Source organism: Crocodylus porosus, unplaced genomic scaffold (assembly GCF_001723895.1).
Source record: "Crocodylus porosus isolate Cpor-Errol unplaced genomic scaffold, CroPor_comp1, whole genome shotgun sequence".
In the NCBI taxonomy this organism is placed as follows: Eukaryota; Metazoa; Chordata; order Crocodylia; family Crocodylidae; genus Crocodylus; species Crocodylus porosus.
This window is the reverse complement of record NW_017728939.1, coordinates 8,003,013-8,018,306: the sequence shown is the minus strand read 5'-3', so window position 1 is coordinate 8,018,306 and position 15,294 is coordinate 8,003,013. Positions and strand designations below refer to the sequence as shown.

General features: G+C 54.4%; 1 long non-coding RNA gene across 1 annotated transcript; it reads left to right on the top strand.

Moving 5' to 3' along the window:
- Positions 1-8,958: 8,958 nt before the first annotated feature.
- Positions 8,959-13,112, top strand: LOC109318489. The gene is made up of 2 exons (XR_002103262.1): positions 8,959-9,665; positions 12,734-13,112. It is a non-coding gene; the product is annotated as an uncharacterized LOC109318489 (long non-coding RNA).
- The last annotated feature ends 2,182 nt before the right edge of the window (positions 13,113-15,294 follow it).

Sequence of the window (15,294 nt, the reverse complement as noted above, 5' to 3'; positions counted from 1 at the left end):
GGTAAATCTGCTATCTTTTATTAGACCAACTCAAAGGGTGGAAGGGTGCGTTCTTCTCCGAGAGTGGAGGAGAGGGTACAGGAGGCTGCAAGGAGATGTGTCACTCCTCCCTTCAACTCAACACTGCGGTGAAACTGGGGTTGTCCCGTGTCTGGCTCATACTCAGCTAGATAATCCAGCTCTGTCTGCCCGACGTCACTCAGTGAGGCAGGTCCCTGGGGGCTGTTGTCACGATGGACCTGCTTCGCCTGGAGGATAACACCCCCTGGTATAAAATATGCTGGTTTCGGTGCCGTTTGTCCATGCCCATCCTAGAGTTGCATTGGCTCAAGGCAAACAGGTTGGTGCTCCCTCGTCACAGTAGCAAGGTCCTGACATAGTCTTTGTAGGTGCTGTCCCAGGATAGCTGGAAGTCTGCCTGCTCCAGGTCTTGGTCTTGATCAAGGTAGTGTCAAGAACTGAAGTAGATTATACCAGAGCACGTGGTCATCTGTGCATGTCTGGGGAGCCTGACTTTCTTTTTAAACCCCAGGAACGCTGTGTGGCTCATCAGATGTTGGGTACCACATCCTTCCAGTCTGGGGCAGGCTCAGAAGGGGCAAGCGTTTTCCTCACGCCAGGTCCCACTGGGGAGGGGTGATGCTCTCGTTATAATGTCAGGCATCGCTAGGACAGGGCCTGGGACCACCATGGATTGTGAGGCCAGGAGAGACCCATGCCTGACCTGCAGTCTGATACGGGCTCCCAACTTCCCTGCTTGGACTAGAACAAGCTTGTAGGATAGTGGCTCTCGGCCTTTTTAGATTTGAGGCACCCCTTATTTGACTCAAGGCACCCTTTGGAAAATGCTGGCTCTTAGTTTTTTCACTCATTTTTTGATTACAGAGACATACCAGAGCAAGTCTTTTGTTGCGAAGAACTCGGAAAGATTATAGCAGGTCAGGAGCTTTTGATTCCTAGTTGAAATCTTCCATGTTTCAGGGGTGTAGTTGGTAGTCGTGTTGGTGTGAGACACAAAGAAATGGAAAGCTCTAGACCTCGTGGTTCGGAGAGGATACCTTTTATGAGACCAATTAAGAAATTGCCAAAAAAAAAAATTAGTTTGAAGAAAAAGATTTTTTTTTTTGCCATTACTTGGTTGCTCTAACACAGGGGTGGGCAAAATGTGGCCCGCGGGCTGGATGTGGCCTGGCAGGCCATTTTATTTGCCCTGCGGGGCCCCTAAAAAATTTAGAAAATTAATATTTATCTGCCCCTGGCTGCCTGTCATGCAGCCCTCGATGGCTCGCCAGAACTCAGTAAGTGGCCCTCCACCCAAAATAGTTCACCCCGGTCTAATAAAAGGCATCCTCTCTGAACCACGGGTTCTAGAGTTTTGCATTTCTAGTTGAAACCCCTGGTCTGATCTTGTGAATTGTGTTTGCGCACCGACCAGGGCTACCATGGTATGGCAACCTGGAAAGGATCTCCAGGCACCCTGGGGTGTCACGGCACCCTGGTCGAGAGTCACTGCTCTAGGGAAACAGCCCCTCCTGCTTTAACAATCTCCAGGGGTGGAGAATCCATCTCAACCCCTGATGGCTCGGTCTAGCGGGTGCTGTTGTTAAAACCGTGGCATTTCTTTTCGAGCCCGAGTTCCTCTTCAGGTGCCATCTCCAGCTGCCCAGACCCTGCTATCGCCCTGTACGCTGGGCAGGAGGAACATGTTCCTGCTGATAGTACTTAGTGACTTGGACCAAGTAACACCCTACTCTCTTTCTGGCCTGGCTTACATGCCAGGGTTTTGCTACCGTAGCTGTGATGGTTGTTCTGGCTTGGAGCTATACTTGCAAAACCCCCGTGTTGTCCATGCTGTAAGTGCCTGTGGTGGGGCTGTAGCTGTGCCCCTTTCTTGCGGATGTGTGTCTTTGCACGGAGGCTGCGCTCGCAGAGCTCTGGACCAGCCGACTGAGGGACCCCGCTCTGTGGCAGGAGGTGCCTGGGAAGCAAATTCTGCAAACCTGTCCCTGTTGGGCTGGAGACTAGCCATGACAAGAGGTGGGGTGAACCCAGTGGTGCTTGGGTCTCTGCTCAAAGCCATAGGACCAAGCACTTTCCCGCAGCTCACCAAGGGGGAGAGCTGGCTCCCAGCTGCAGCGTGCGAGAGGAAGGAGGCACAGAGCCATCTCTGCTTCCCCGTCGTGACACCTCACACGTGCAGCCAGCTCCTTTTTAATGGGGGAAACTAGCATGGAAAGAGGAACACAGGAGCTGCTGACTGCCCCTGGGGTGAGTGGCTTTGCACCATGATTGTGTCTCTGTCTCATGAAACAAGATCAGCCAGCTTCCTGCCTCAGCATGGTGTTTCCTCTGCTAATGCAATCCCAGTGTGTCAGGGTTACCCCGTCAGGGACTCCTCTTCTGCATCCGTGCCCCTGAACTCCACTTCTGCCCCTCGCTGGGCCTTGATTCATTGTGGGGGTTAGCCCCTTTGAAAGCAATTGAAAAGCAATGGGTGTAATCCAGGTGGGTGCCCCCTGTCTTTGCCACAGAGCTTTCCTCTTACATCTAGGAGGCTGCTGATGCTTGTGAAATGCATTGGTTGCATTCGCCATGGACCTGATCCATACTGAGAATAGCCTCACCTCCCTGAACCGCCTCTGCAGCGCTGCAAGCTTCCCTCATCCCCTAATGCTCAGTTCCCTTATTCCCAGGTGGATTCCCAGGTGGCAGTGAGCTGTCACCGACTGATGCGCAGTGGTAAGCAGGGTCGGGACACGGGGGCTGTTTGGTGAAGGAGTTTCTGAGCTCTTGGCAAAGTGCGGGCTGGGACGGTGGGCAGTGTCGTGGTGTCTCCTTGTTCAAGACAGAGCAGCAGCACCAGCCTTGCCATGGGAGCCACTGGATGCTCCAAGGTATTGCCAACCCTCGTGTCATTGAAAAAAATGATGTTTATTTAGTAGCTGCTGCTGTTTGTGGTGCCACAAACCCGTGTCACAGGGCAGGACTGCCGTGCGCTCGGTCCTTGCTATTGCACTGACCCGTCTCGTGCATGCCCGTGACCCATGTAAGGCCTTGAACCGGGGAAATCTGTAGCTCAGAGTCTGAGGGCTCGTCCATGCGGTGTCAGTGGTGAGTCCCAGGGTAGACGGGCTTGAGCTCGCCTGTGATTTCATAGCCAGGAGTTTGTCCGTGAGGCTGATTCAGGCTTCCCCCAGTGTCTGCCCTGACCTTGGGGCCATGGGCTTCAGAGCGAGGGCTGGGGACGAGCCCGGGTCAGCCAGCATTGGGGTGTGCCAGCAGACTCAGCTGTGTGGGCCCCATCCTCCCCGGGACCTGCCGAAAGCCCCGGTGCACGCCAGCCCCGAGTCACGACGGCTTCCTCGGTGCCTGCAGCAGTCTTGCACCCTCCGCGGATCAGGCCCAGAGGAACGCGTGCCCGCTCAGGATGGAGGGCATCTCATCTGATCCATCATCTCTGACAGCAGCTAGCCCCACGCGCCTCGGTGGGAGTCATAGGAACAGCACAGCAGGCAGATGAAGGATAATCTGTCCCCTGCTTTCTGTCTCCTCCCAGTCTGTAAATGCTTTGAGATTGGCTTAAAGCCCAAAGCACGATATTTAATATCCCTTCCCCAACGTTTGTTTGCATGATCCATTATCGCTCCAGATAGTTCTAGTTTCCATCTCCCCATCCAATCTCTCCTTGCATTTTGTCTTGTGGCCTCTGGGACTTCTGGCAGCAATGAGATCCACCGCGAGTCTAATTAAAGGGTCGTCTGGAATTGGTTTTGAATATGCCACCTTCTTAATCGCGTCGGATGTCCCCTGGGTCTTGAATTAGAGAAAAGGGCACTTCACGCGCACACATCCTGGCAGGTAGGTTACATGTGCACGCTGCTGCCCCCTGCTGAATGGATTTGGAGCTGCTCTGCCATAGGTCCTGGGCCCCGTCCTGCTACAAGATAATAACGGAGACTCCTTCAACCTGAGTACCGGGGGCTCTGTGTTTTGAACTGGCAGATCTGCGTTCCCATCCAGTCTCAGAGCGGGCAGCCCAGTGATGCATCTCACGTGGGTGGCCCTGACTTTGTTGCACTGTTATAATGAAGTGGAGCCCCTTCATCCCAGCCCACTGACTCATCGCGTCCTGCTGGCTGCGTCCCTGGTCCTGCAGAGGAAACAGCTTGCTCCTCCTGGTAAGGCGTAGTGAATGCAAGCACCCTGGGCCCCGGCAGCAAGGGTGCAGCTGGGCTCCTAGGTGGAGCAGAGCAGTAGCTTCTCTCTCAGAGTCCAACCGGGAACCTCTCGCGCACGGCGGCACGTTCGCGCAGGAGATCAAAGCGCCATGCTCTGAGGGGGAGTCCAAAAAGCCCAGAAAACCCAGCGAATCATCTGCTCGCTGCCCGGCTTATGATTTTCAAAGGATGGGACTAAAAGGCCAGGGATAGGACAGCTGTCATCACAGCAGGGAAGACAAGCCTGGGGATCTCAGAGAGTAGCGACACCTCCCGGAAAACTTCCCTCTCTTTGTTTGGGGTCAGCTGGAACCTGTCGTGCGTGTGTGCATGAGCTGCCAGAGCCTGAGTGCCTCCCTGGGTGCCTGTGCTAGCTTTGGTCTCTCAGGTGTGTTGTACAGCATGTTATAAGTAGCAGGGAGCTGGTGGGAGCTGGTGGCAATGGTGGCTGGAGTGCGTGCAACTTTGCTGGGCCGTGCATTGGTGTGGCATGACTGATGATGGCGACAGGGTCAGAGACGACCTTCCAAGGGGATGTGTGTCCAGAGGTTTGTTAACCGGCATTTATCTGCTAGTAGGGTGTCTCCAGGGCAGGATTAGACCTGCTGTGGGCAGGTGCCTGGTGAATGCGAGACTTCTGCTAGGCTTTGCCTGCCTCGATGTGCATCTCATCAGCAGTTTTCACGCTCTGATGCAGCTGTGCTCTCCTTTTGGCTTTTTGTCCATTACAAGTACCTATGTGCTGCGATAGTGCCCCGGAGCAGGCCAAGCTCTCACTGTGATGGATGCTGTACAGCCATCAGACAGCTCCGATCCTGACCCCAGAGACCCAGTCGTGGGCTAAAGCTCCACGGTGCTTCAGCCCAAACGAAACACCCACCAAAACTGCAATCCTGGATCTATGCAGCTTACATGATGCTGCCTCCCTGGCTTGGAGGGTTTGCTCTTGGAGCCAAGAAATGGGTAAAAAAGAGGGGGCTGCTAAGAGATTGGGGATTCATTTGGGGGAGAACATCAGTGAGAGACGCCACTCACCTCCCTCACTCTTTGCCCCCACACTGCCACCGGTGCGCTTCGACTAGCAGAACCCCGAGAAAATGAGTTTTTAGCTCTGTGCCGGACGCTGGCAATCTTGTGATCAATAAATAAAATTTAAAACCGTTTAATTGCCCGGAATTGTGTCCCAGGCTTAATTACTTCACCTGGACCTCGGAATTGATTTTTAAACTTTCACCCCTGCTTTAAGAGCATATATATATATATATATATATATATAGCTGTGCCTGTGCCAATGTGACTGCTGCCGGGACCCGAGGGGAGTTTTTCCTGCTTAATTTCAATTAAAATTTCTAGATTACATGGAACTGGGGACATTAAAAAGCACTCTGGAAGGCTCTGTGATTGAAGGCACTTCCTCCAAGCAGACAGGCTATCAAGTGCTCTCTGAAAGACTTTTAATATAAATACTCTGAATTGCTATAATAACTTATGGTGGGCGAGCTGAGCAAGGCCCTACCTGAAATCAGTCCATGGTGTAAGAGGCAGCCCCTGCCTCGGACCCTTTTATGGTTTAAGTAGATGAGTGGGAAATGGAAGGTGGTTGTTCCCACTTTACACGTGGGGAAGCTGAAGCTCAGTGGGTGCATCTACATGAGATGCTTAATGCGCAGTGGGCTAATAACGCTGTGCAGTAGCGTGCAGGGCCAAAACCGTGCTAATATGCTACTGGGCTGTAGTATTAGGCTACTGCGCAGCGAGCATCACTAAAAAAACATGCGCCGGTGCTACTGTGCAGTAATTGTAGCTATTGCGCATTTAGTTAGCACTTCAGTAAGGAAGTACTAAACTAAATGTGCAGTAATTGCTGCGCATTAATGAATGTGTAGATGCGCCCAGTGAGAGGAAGTGACTTGCCTGAGGTTACTCTGGGAGACCGTGGCAGAGCCATGTGACAGCACAGCCCTCCTGGGTCCCAGTCTAGTGCCCTGACTGGTGTCCCAAGAGCATTTCAAATTGAAGTGGGCACTTTGCCCCATTCTCATTCCCACACCCAGGTAAGTCGATGGGAGTCTTTCCATTGGTTTCTAGGGGTTTTGGATCAGGCCCTCTGAGCCACATACTGATCTTCATCACCCCCATGTGAATGGGGAATAAACCTCAGTGGAGTTCATCCAAAAGCCTAGTCAGGGCTCTGGAGACTAGTCTTCCCTGCTGCCGCTGTCCACCAAAATGGGCAGCAAAGCCTGCTTCAAAGTGACGGAGAAGACCTGCTCCAAAGCCCCCAGAAACCAGTGCCGCTGACTTGATATACCTCCTCCCTTTAGAGCTAGTCCAGCAGCTAAGAGGTGTTCAGTACAGGGAGGGCGTTGTCGGTGTATTTATGCCTGCCTCGTCCTTGGGTCCAGACATGAGGTACTGGGAATAAATGGAAAGATCAGTTTAATTTCAAGCTCCATTAGGAACATGGGGACAAGGAGACAGAGGAAGACAGAGGCTTTCGCGAGCCCGATGGCGTGGTGCTGCAATGCCGGCCCTGCTTCTTGGGAGGGGGTAGCTGAGCACTATGAGAAATGATCAAGGGTTCCCTCTGGAGGGACGGGTGGCTTCAGTGCAGCCTCCATCTGCCCCTCCTTGGGGACAGGGATGGGGTGAGTGGGGAGAAGGTCTCGGGTGGTGAAGAAGAGAGTTTCCTTTTGGCATTTCCCACCATTTATCACCTGCCATCTGCCCTGCTGGATTCAGGACAGCGTCCGCACAGCAGTGGGGCCAGACCCGCTATAACCCCTGCAGTCTCCTGGCCCAAGGGGTGCAAAGAGCCGTGTAGGGCCCAGGCAGCCATGGCCTATCTAACAGGGCTTGGAGATCATACCCTATGCTCTCTTTTATGGCCGGGTCATCTCAGCGAACTGCAGGTTTGGGCTTTGCGTGGGGGCGGCGTGCCGAGTCTAACGGCAACGTTGGTAAAGCTCAAGCACCCGGAGCTGGATGCGGGTCCCTGCATCATGATGGGGACTTGCTTTCAAAGTGGGAACTGGTGCCACCAGCACCCAGGTGCCATCCACCAAGTAGAACCAGCTTCGGCAGGGCTGAGCCCGAGGGACAGCAGGTATTTTGCAGGGAGAGAGCGTGGTCCATTAGCTCTGGCTTCTTTCCTCAGCGCTGAGCGGCTGTAATTAATCATTCATCCAGCCCCGGGTTCCCTTGGCATTGTTTAGAGGGAGTAATTATCCCTCTATCGGGCTCTTCCATTTCATTGCCACCTGGCCAGCCAGCGTCCTCCGCTCCTTTGCTCTGTGCCCCCGCCCCAGATGCTCAAAGAAGTGACTCCTGCGTGAGTTGAAAGCAAACTTTTGACAAGTTGATCAATGAGGCCTGCAGCAGAGTCAGCCGGGGAGCGTGGAGAAGGAGGGAATTAGAGCAGAAAAGCGGGGCCGAGAGAAGCGCCCTCTCTAATGGAGCGCCAGCGCGGACTGGCATCCGATACTAGGCAAGCGTGAGCACAACCCTTAGTGAATGCCCCAGAGAGACATCCCTCCGAGCTCCCTGGCCCGCTCCCCTGCTTTCCGTGTAAGGCTGCCCCCATGCATAATGCAGAAGCCGGTTTAAAAGGGGACCACTCTCCTCACATGGTCCTGGGGGGACTGAGCTTTTGAGGGGGGCGGCGTGGTGCCTTTGCTGCTGAGCTGGCTTGGCTTGCATCGGTCTGTCTGACAGCGTGGTGGGGATGAATGGGTTCTCCCATTGCTGAAGTGCTCTAGAGCCCCGCAGGAGGGGTAGAGTAGTGGCTCTCAACCCTGTTAGGCTCAAGGCACCCTCAGGAAAAAGTCAGCTCTCAGTTTTCGCTCTTTTTTTGACTGTAAAATAATAAGCTGGCAATTTTTCTGTTGCAAGGAACTCAGAAAGACCACGGCTGGCCTGAATGTCTTTAACACGATGGAGTCTTAGCTGGATCATTGGATTTATCTTGTGAACCCTGTTTCCACTCCCAGCAGTGTGGCATTATGTGGCACCCCTGAAAGGATCTCAAGGCAAACCAGGGTTGAGAATCGCTGGTGCTTGGCCCAGCTGCAAATAGCTGCGCCAGGGGAGCACCCAGGTTGAGAATCGCTGTCCTAAACCTTCCCTCCAGGGAACAAGGCTGTGCGCCCTGCACTTTCCTGACCCCAGTGGGGGTGGCCTAGTTGACGTCTCAGCTGCCCAGGGCTGTTGGCAGCAGGTGTAGTTTATAGCACCCCTTGGGCTGCTCTAATTAATGCTGAGGAGCCCAGGTGCTGGGTTTTGGAAGCAAACGGGGGACCATGCACCAGGCAAGGTGGACATACTGGCCTCCCTTGAGCCTTGGCCATGCCAGCTGTCTGGCCCCCTTCTTGCTTGGCATCTCGGATGTTCCCTCAAGCCTGAAGTACTCTCCTTTTTCGGCCCTACCCTACAACTGGAGAGGTGCCTTCCTCTTTGGCAGCTTGGCCCCCACTTCTTGCAAACTGTGAGGCCAATCCTGGTAGACAGTGCCACCTGGCACCAAGAAGAGCAAGGTGGCACTTGCTAGAGCAGGGCAGTGCCATCCAGCACTGACCTTCCGGCTCTCTGTATCTGAGGCAGGCCCAGTGCCCTGAGCTATCACTGGAAGAGCATCTTCCTCCCAGGAGGACGCGGGTGATTCAGAGCTGGGGTCACAGGGACTGAGCTGTGGAGGCCACCCCACCCCGTTCAAGCATGCACCTTGTCTCTCTGCAACCTGGACAGGCGTATGATTTATTACAGAGGCACTGCTGTCAGGAAGGCTGGCCTCTGGCAAGCTGTCTGCTTCAGCTGATTAAAGCTGCTACCTGCTGTTCTCTGGGGACCCGGGGCTGGTTGCTCCGAGGAAGGAGGATGGAGCTCTGCATGGCTAATTCCACCTCTGTAGCCATCTCCCTCCCGCCTGCCTCCAAAAGCGCATTGGGTCCCAGCTCTCTTGAGTGATCTGGCACCAGAGGAATCCCCTCCTGGGAGTGTCAGGAGTGTCGCGGCGGCCACGCAGAGGGAGGTACCAGGGACGCAGGTCTATCCCAGGCAGCCGGAGGCGCGTCCTGAATGGATCCAGTCCAGCCGTTTGCAGCGCTGGCCACAAGTCCCTCCTTCCATCGTGCCCTGCAAAGCTATTTGCAGCTGGGCCAAGCGCCAGTGGAATTCACTCCCGCGCCTGAGAGCCAGGCACCACCGACACCCTCGCTGGCTTTCAGTGGCGCCGCTCCAAGAGCGAGGAAAACCAGCAGCAGTCACCTGGCAGCAGTGCGCAGAGGCTGCCGCATGCTGGGCTCTGCCTTAGAGGGCGAACGAGCTCAACAGGCAGCTGTCCAGTGGCTCAGGACTCCAGCCACGATCGCACTGTCCGGAGACAGGATGAGCAGTGAGAGACAGGCTGTGCATCACTGGGCTTGTTGGGAAGCCACCGCTGTTCAAGCAAAGGTTAGCAGCCATTAGAAGAACAAGCAGAGCTGAAAAAGGGCCCCTGGGTTAGAGTTAGGGTTAGGGTTAGACTCTGAGCATCTCTGCTTCCCAGCCTCGCTGGCATCATTGCGTCCTCACTGACTGCACTCAGCCTGGCCCACGGCCCTTCAGGTATGTCCCGGCGGGGATGCTCCCAAATGCACCTCATCCGCCTGTTTCTGCTCCTGGCCCCAGAGGTAATATATTGTCCCAGTGGCTACTCGCAAGCATGCGGGAGATGGAGGTCTCAGATGGGTGCCCGGGGTGGCCTCACAGCAACGTTCCTGCGTTTGCAGGGCAAGAGCGGGAGCGTGTAGGCAGGGTGTCTTGGGAAGATACCTGATAGAGGTGTATCTGTGTGATATATGTGTGTCAGGACAGCTCAGAGCTGGGAGAGCTTGTCTTTCCTTTCAAGGGAACTGTGGGAAGGTTTCTGGAAGATTACCCTTCAAGTGATATTGCTTGTATCCTCAATGCAAGATGCTCCAGCGCCAGGAAAAGCCAGCAAAGCAAGCGAGCCCAGGCTTGCAGCACAAATAAATGTACCCTGGAGGGTTGGTCTGTGAAAGAGGGGAAACCGCAGAGGGGGCTTGGACTGAGGTAGCCGTAAGTCATCGGATGATGCCAGTCTTCCAGGGTATAGGGAAGTCATCAGTGAGTCCGGAGAGGACAGAAGAAGCCCATCCGAGATCTGCACGTTTGATGTGCACGCGTGCTCTGAGCTAACTTGTCTCAACCTGGGGCTGAAGCATCGTTTAAAAGGGGAAAAAAGAAATCCTGCAAAAGTCAGTCCTTAAAAATGCAAATAACATGTGATGCTGAATGTCCTCGTTTGTCTGTAATTGCAAAATTCTTAGACTCAATCAGCCGAAGATAAACTGTGTTATTTAGGAGCAATTTGAAAGCAGACAAATTGAAAACAACAGGCCAGATTCTGCTGGCAGGGAGCGAGCGGGAATCCACAAAGCTGGCGCTGGCTGCTGTGCGGAGTTTGCGGCAGTCGGGCAGAGATCAGCATCCGGCTTGCTCCGTTTTCAAACTGGAAAGCATTCAGGAAGCGTGCGCTACATGCTCAGATGCCTGCCAGCCCTTCTGTCTGCTCACGGAGCGCTTGGGCCCGACTGATTTTCATCAGCAGCCCTCTCTGGAGTCCAGTGCAGTTACTCCGGATTCACGCTGGGGGAACTGAGGCAGGATCTGCCCCAGCGAGCCCTTGTGCTGAATGCATCAGCATTGGTTCCTCTCCCCCCCAACTCATTTTCACTTTTCTTGGCTGGTTAGAAAATGCTAAAGGACTTAATTGCATTAGGAAACCTCTCCCCTCCCCTGCCCGAGTCTATATTTGTTCTTCTGCCGTGGCTGGCAGGGCATACAGAAATAAACGCCACTGATGCGAAGCTGGAGGCCTCTACCATGTCGTGCAGACAGTGGGGGATCAAATCCATCTTCCTGCCACCATTTTTCCTTTTGGAACAATTCCTTTGGGATCTGGACTGCTCTGGGCCGATGCAGCCCCTGGCTTAATTTAGGGCAGCGCCGAGCTGCTTGAACTGAGGTTGGCTCCTCCGAGTTTATGGGCTCCTATACAACCTGGAGAGCCATGAGCTATACAGGCCAGTGTCCGGCATACCCACTATGGTGGGGCTGGCATTTTGAGTCGCTCTGCTCCCTCTGTGTCAGGGGAATCCTGCCCTGGCCCATTGCGGTGCATGAACGTTTCCTATTCACTGCAGCACAGGCATCTAATTTTGGAGCGGGGGAGCCAAGCCGTCCCGTTCTCTTATTGCTTGAGGAATTGCTGGGGTTCATGCCCTGCCGTGTGATCTGCACAGTCGCACCCTGTGCAGCTCCTGGGCTTTCCCCTGGTTAAGCCAGGGTGGTCAACCAGCCACGTGGGCAGATCAGGGAAGGGACAGGCAACACAGGGCAGGAAGCACAACGCAGAGCTGCAGATGGGGCAGGGAGCGCAGAGCAGAAAGCAGAGCAGTAGATTGGGCAGGGGAACATCCATCCTTGGAGGTTTTGAAGACCCGGCTAGACAAAGCCTTGGCTGGGATGATCTAGGTGGGGCTGGTCCTGCTTTGAGCAGGGGGTTGGATTAGATGACGTCCTGAAGTCCCTTCCAACCCTCATTTTCTATGATCCTAAGGGGGTGGCACTCAGGGAAGGCGTGGAGCTAATTTGTGGCACTTCTTAAAAGTTTGGCTCTCACTGGGCTAAGCCATGAGGCCTCCGTTCAGCAAAGCAAAGGGGCATCCAAGTGATTTTCAGTGGTGCATCTAGGCCTGGAGTCGCTTCAGTCATGGGGCACCCACAGCTGCCTGGAGAAGCTGCGAAGAATCGAGCCCCTGGCGCTTAATAAGAGACTGGCTGTTGCAAGGACGTGTCCAGGTGGGGCAGCCCACGAAGGGGAGGAAGAATGACATGTTACGCAGCTATGCGAACGTGAGCTTGGAAAGCCATCCACCTTCACGTTGCAAAGGAACGACAAAGATTTGAAGCTCCCATCAAGTCTGTCCCCCATGCGAATATTCATCAGGCCATGTTTCATGTGGATCTGGTGTTTGTGAGCGCCAGCGAGTGGCAGCACGGGCTTAGCTGCAAGCTTTGCCCGGAGCCGAGGAGCTAATGAGCCTTGATTCTCTTGGTTGGAGTGGACTGGCCCGTCGTGCCTGGTTATCCGGGATAATTTGGCCATGGTAGGGCAATGTGGTTACTTAGAGTCGGGGACTCCAGAACAACCAAGGGCTGGACTTTTGCAGCAAATCCATCCTGGGTTTTCTAGGAGGCCTGGGAGGAGATGGACAGGCTGGGATCAAACTGTTGGCTCTTTCCTGCTGAGCTGGAGTGGGTTCATTAAGAGGATCTGGTGGCTTGGGGCGGGCACTTTGGAAAGAGGAATAGCCTTGCATTGCATTTCCCTTCCGATGGTAACAGGGAGGATGCTGGAGGGTTTGTTCCTGATGGCGCCGAGGCTTTGGTTTTACATCATGATCATGTCATAAAAAGGAGAAGCGTTTTCCCCTCGACTCAGCTTTCCATTTCAGGTCTCCTGCTGATTGCCCTATTGGCTCCATCTCAGAAGCAGGGCGGCAGAGAACCTAGTTAATTAAACCCCAGAAGGCACCTATGCTTCATGCGCTAGGCACTGCGGCCACTGGATCTCAGCTGGTGCATAAACCCATTACCGGGCCGGAGTCTCATTTGCAAGCAGAGAGTGTTGGTGTTCACAGCTGCCTGGTAAAGCCTCTGTGCCTCGAGTGTGCTCAACATGCCCGCCGCATCCTGCGGAGATGTGAGGGAGACAAAGAGAGGCCAAGGAGGATGGGGGAGGGAGAGGAGAGAAGGTGGATCTTGGAGCCTTTATGGAGTCGGGGAAAAATAGGAGCTCCAATAAAGGCATAATAAACCTGAATGAGCACTCAGCATCGGCAGCATACTGTATTTTTTTAAAACAACACGCACCTTTTTGCCCAAAGCAGCTGTTGGAAATCAGAATGCGCAGGATATGCAAGAAATATGGTAAGAGCGGTTTCAGCTGCAAAACGGAAAGTAAAGCCTGCAGCAAGCCACAGGGGCAGAGCAGGGATCAGGCTTGGCTCCCCCGCGGCTGCTCCCTAGTCACTTATTGAGGAAAGATCTTTTTTTTCCCTGCGCTTGGCCTTTCAAAAACAAGACGTGGATTTGATTTGTTGGCGTGTGGTGTACAAAAAAGTATGGTGCGTGCCCTGTCTGGTAGACAGCCTCCTACTGCTGCAGAGCTGTGTCGTTAGGTCAAATGCATGGAGTTGGCACTGGGGTCTTGAAGCCTCGGGGTTACCGTCACCCGGCCAGTTTTGTAACCGATGCAAAGCAAGCAAAGCCGCAGAGAAATCGGCATCCTTGCAGAGGATTCTCAACCCACTTCCCTGCTTGGGATAACGGAGGTGTGGCGTGGGCAAGGGCAGTGCCCCGTGGTTGCACAGGGCGTCAGAGCAAACAGGCAAAGGCCTGGCCTCTATCCCTGTGGTCGTGCTGCTCTGAAGCAGGAAGCGGATCCTGTCCTCTCGATTTCATGCCACCTCTCAGGCGGGCTCCAGGGCAAAAATGACTCTGTCACCCTCATTTGCTTTAAAGCAGTCCCTGAAGGGCCCAGATCTTGCCCTCCTCTTCCTCTGGGCCAATTTCCAAGACCTTTGTGCCTCTGCATGTTCCTGAGTGCTCCTGACAGCTCTCCCTCCCTCTCAGCCGCTGTTGCCAGCATGCCCCGCAGCCCTGCTGACATTTCACTTTTATTACCGGACTGTCAGTTATTTTGCATTTGCTAGGGCTTGATCCTGGCCGGCACGGAGGCACATAAATCCTGCCTGGTTTTTGCACCCTCTCCATGCGCAGAACTCTCCTTGGGACTTTCGTTTGCCAGAGGTGAAGGAGTCCTGGGCTCCCGCCATCCCAGGCCAGGAGTGGGGAGCTCCTTGCATGAATGCTTTGTGGGTTGGGAGCGAAGGGGAGTCTCACGGGGCTCAGCACCCACCTTGCATGGGTTGTCACAGGAAAGCGGCTGCTTTGGTTGCTCTGGAGCCCCAGGCTAGGTAGGACGCAGCAGGGCTGTCCCACGAGCGCGGTTCCCTTCCAAGAATACCGAGTGGAGAGGGATGGAGGCAGCAGACAAACGGAGCCGAGTGGGGTGGGGGGGGGATGAAAACCATCTCCCCCGCCTGCCTAGAGCGGAGGCAGGGAACTGAGAACGCATAAAGGGAATTTTCTTGCCTTGCTCCTGCCAAATAAATCGCTTCTGGGAGCGCCGACGAGCTGCTCGGCTGAGGCTTCGCACTACCTGTCACATCAGGGCTCCCAGAGGGGAAGCGTCTGCCCCTGACCCCAGCAATGGGACTCCGCCAGAGCGAGAGGCCTGACTTCCTCGGTGCACCGTTCAGGGCACGGTGTTTTGATGCTGTCAGCTGTGTGACAGCTCAGGTTTTATAGCATTCTCTTCTGCCTATAAATATATGTATTCTCTGCTCCGCTACCTGGAAACTGAAAGTTTTGACTGGTTTGTCTCTACTTGAATTACAATACATCAGAAGAGAGGAAAAACCCTTCCTGCATACTGAAATCCAGGCGGCGTGGCTGGAGACCAGCCTCCTTTCTTCTCCACCTACCCTCTAAGCTGCCGGAAGAACCCAGGGATGGATCTGGCACGGAGTCCAGGGATGCTTGGGTCCTGGAAAGCTAAAGGAGAAGTTCAGCTGGTAGCATGCCTTAAAAATGTCAGAGGTCCAAACTGGACTCTGCAACTGCCCACGTTAGACACTGCAGTCGGATGTCCTGCTGTGCCTGGCAGCAGGGCGCTCCGGCAGGCTAACTAGCCGTCGTCAGGGCACTGCTGCTAGTGGGAGCCCAAGCTAATTAGCCTGCCTGCAGCTGCAAATAGATGTGGCTACACTGTCTCCTGGTGACAAGATGACTCCCTTGGAGCAGCCTAGCAGCAGGGTGCTCCAGACAGTGCAGCATTGCAGGCAGGCTGCCTAGCCTTGCTCAGGGCACTGCTGCTAGTGGGAGCCCAAGCTAAGTAGCCTGCCTGCAGCTGCAAATAGATGTGGCTACACTGTCTCCTGGTGATAAGATA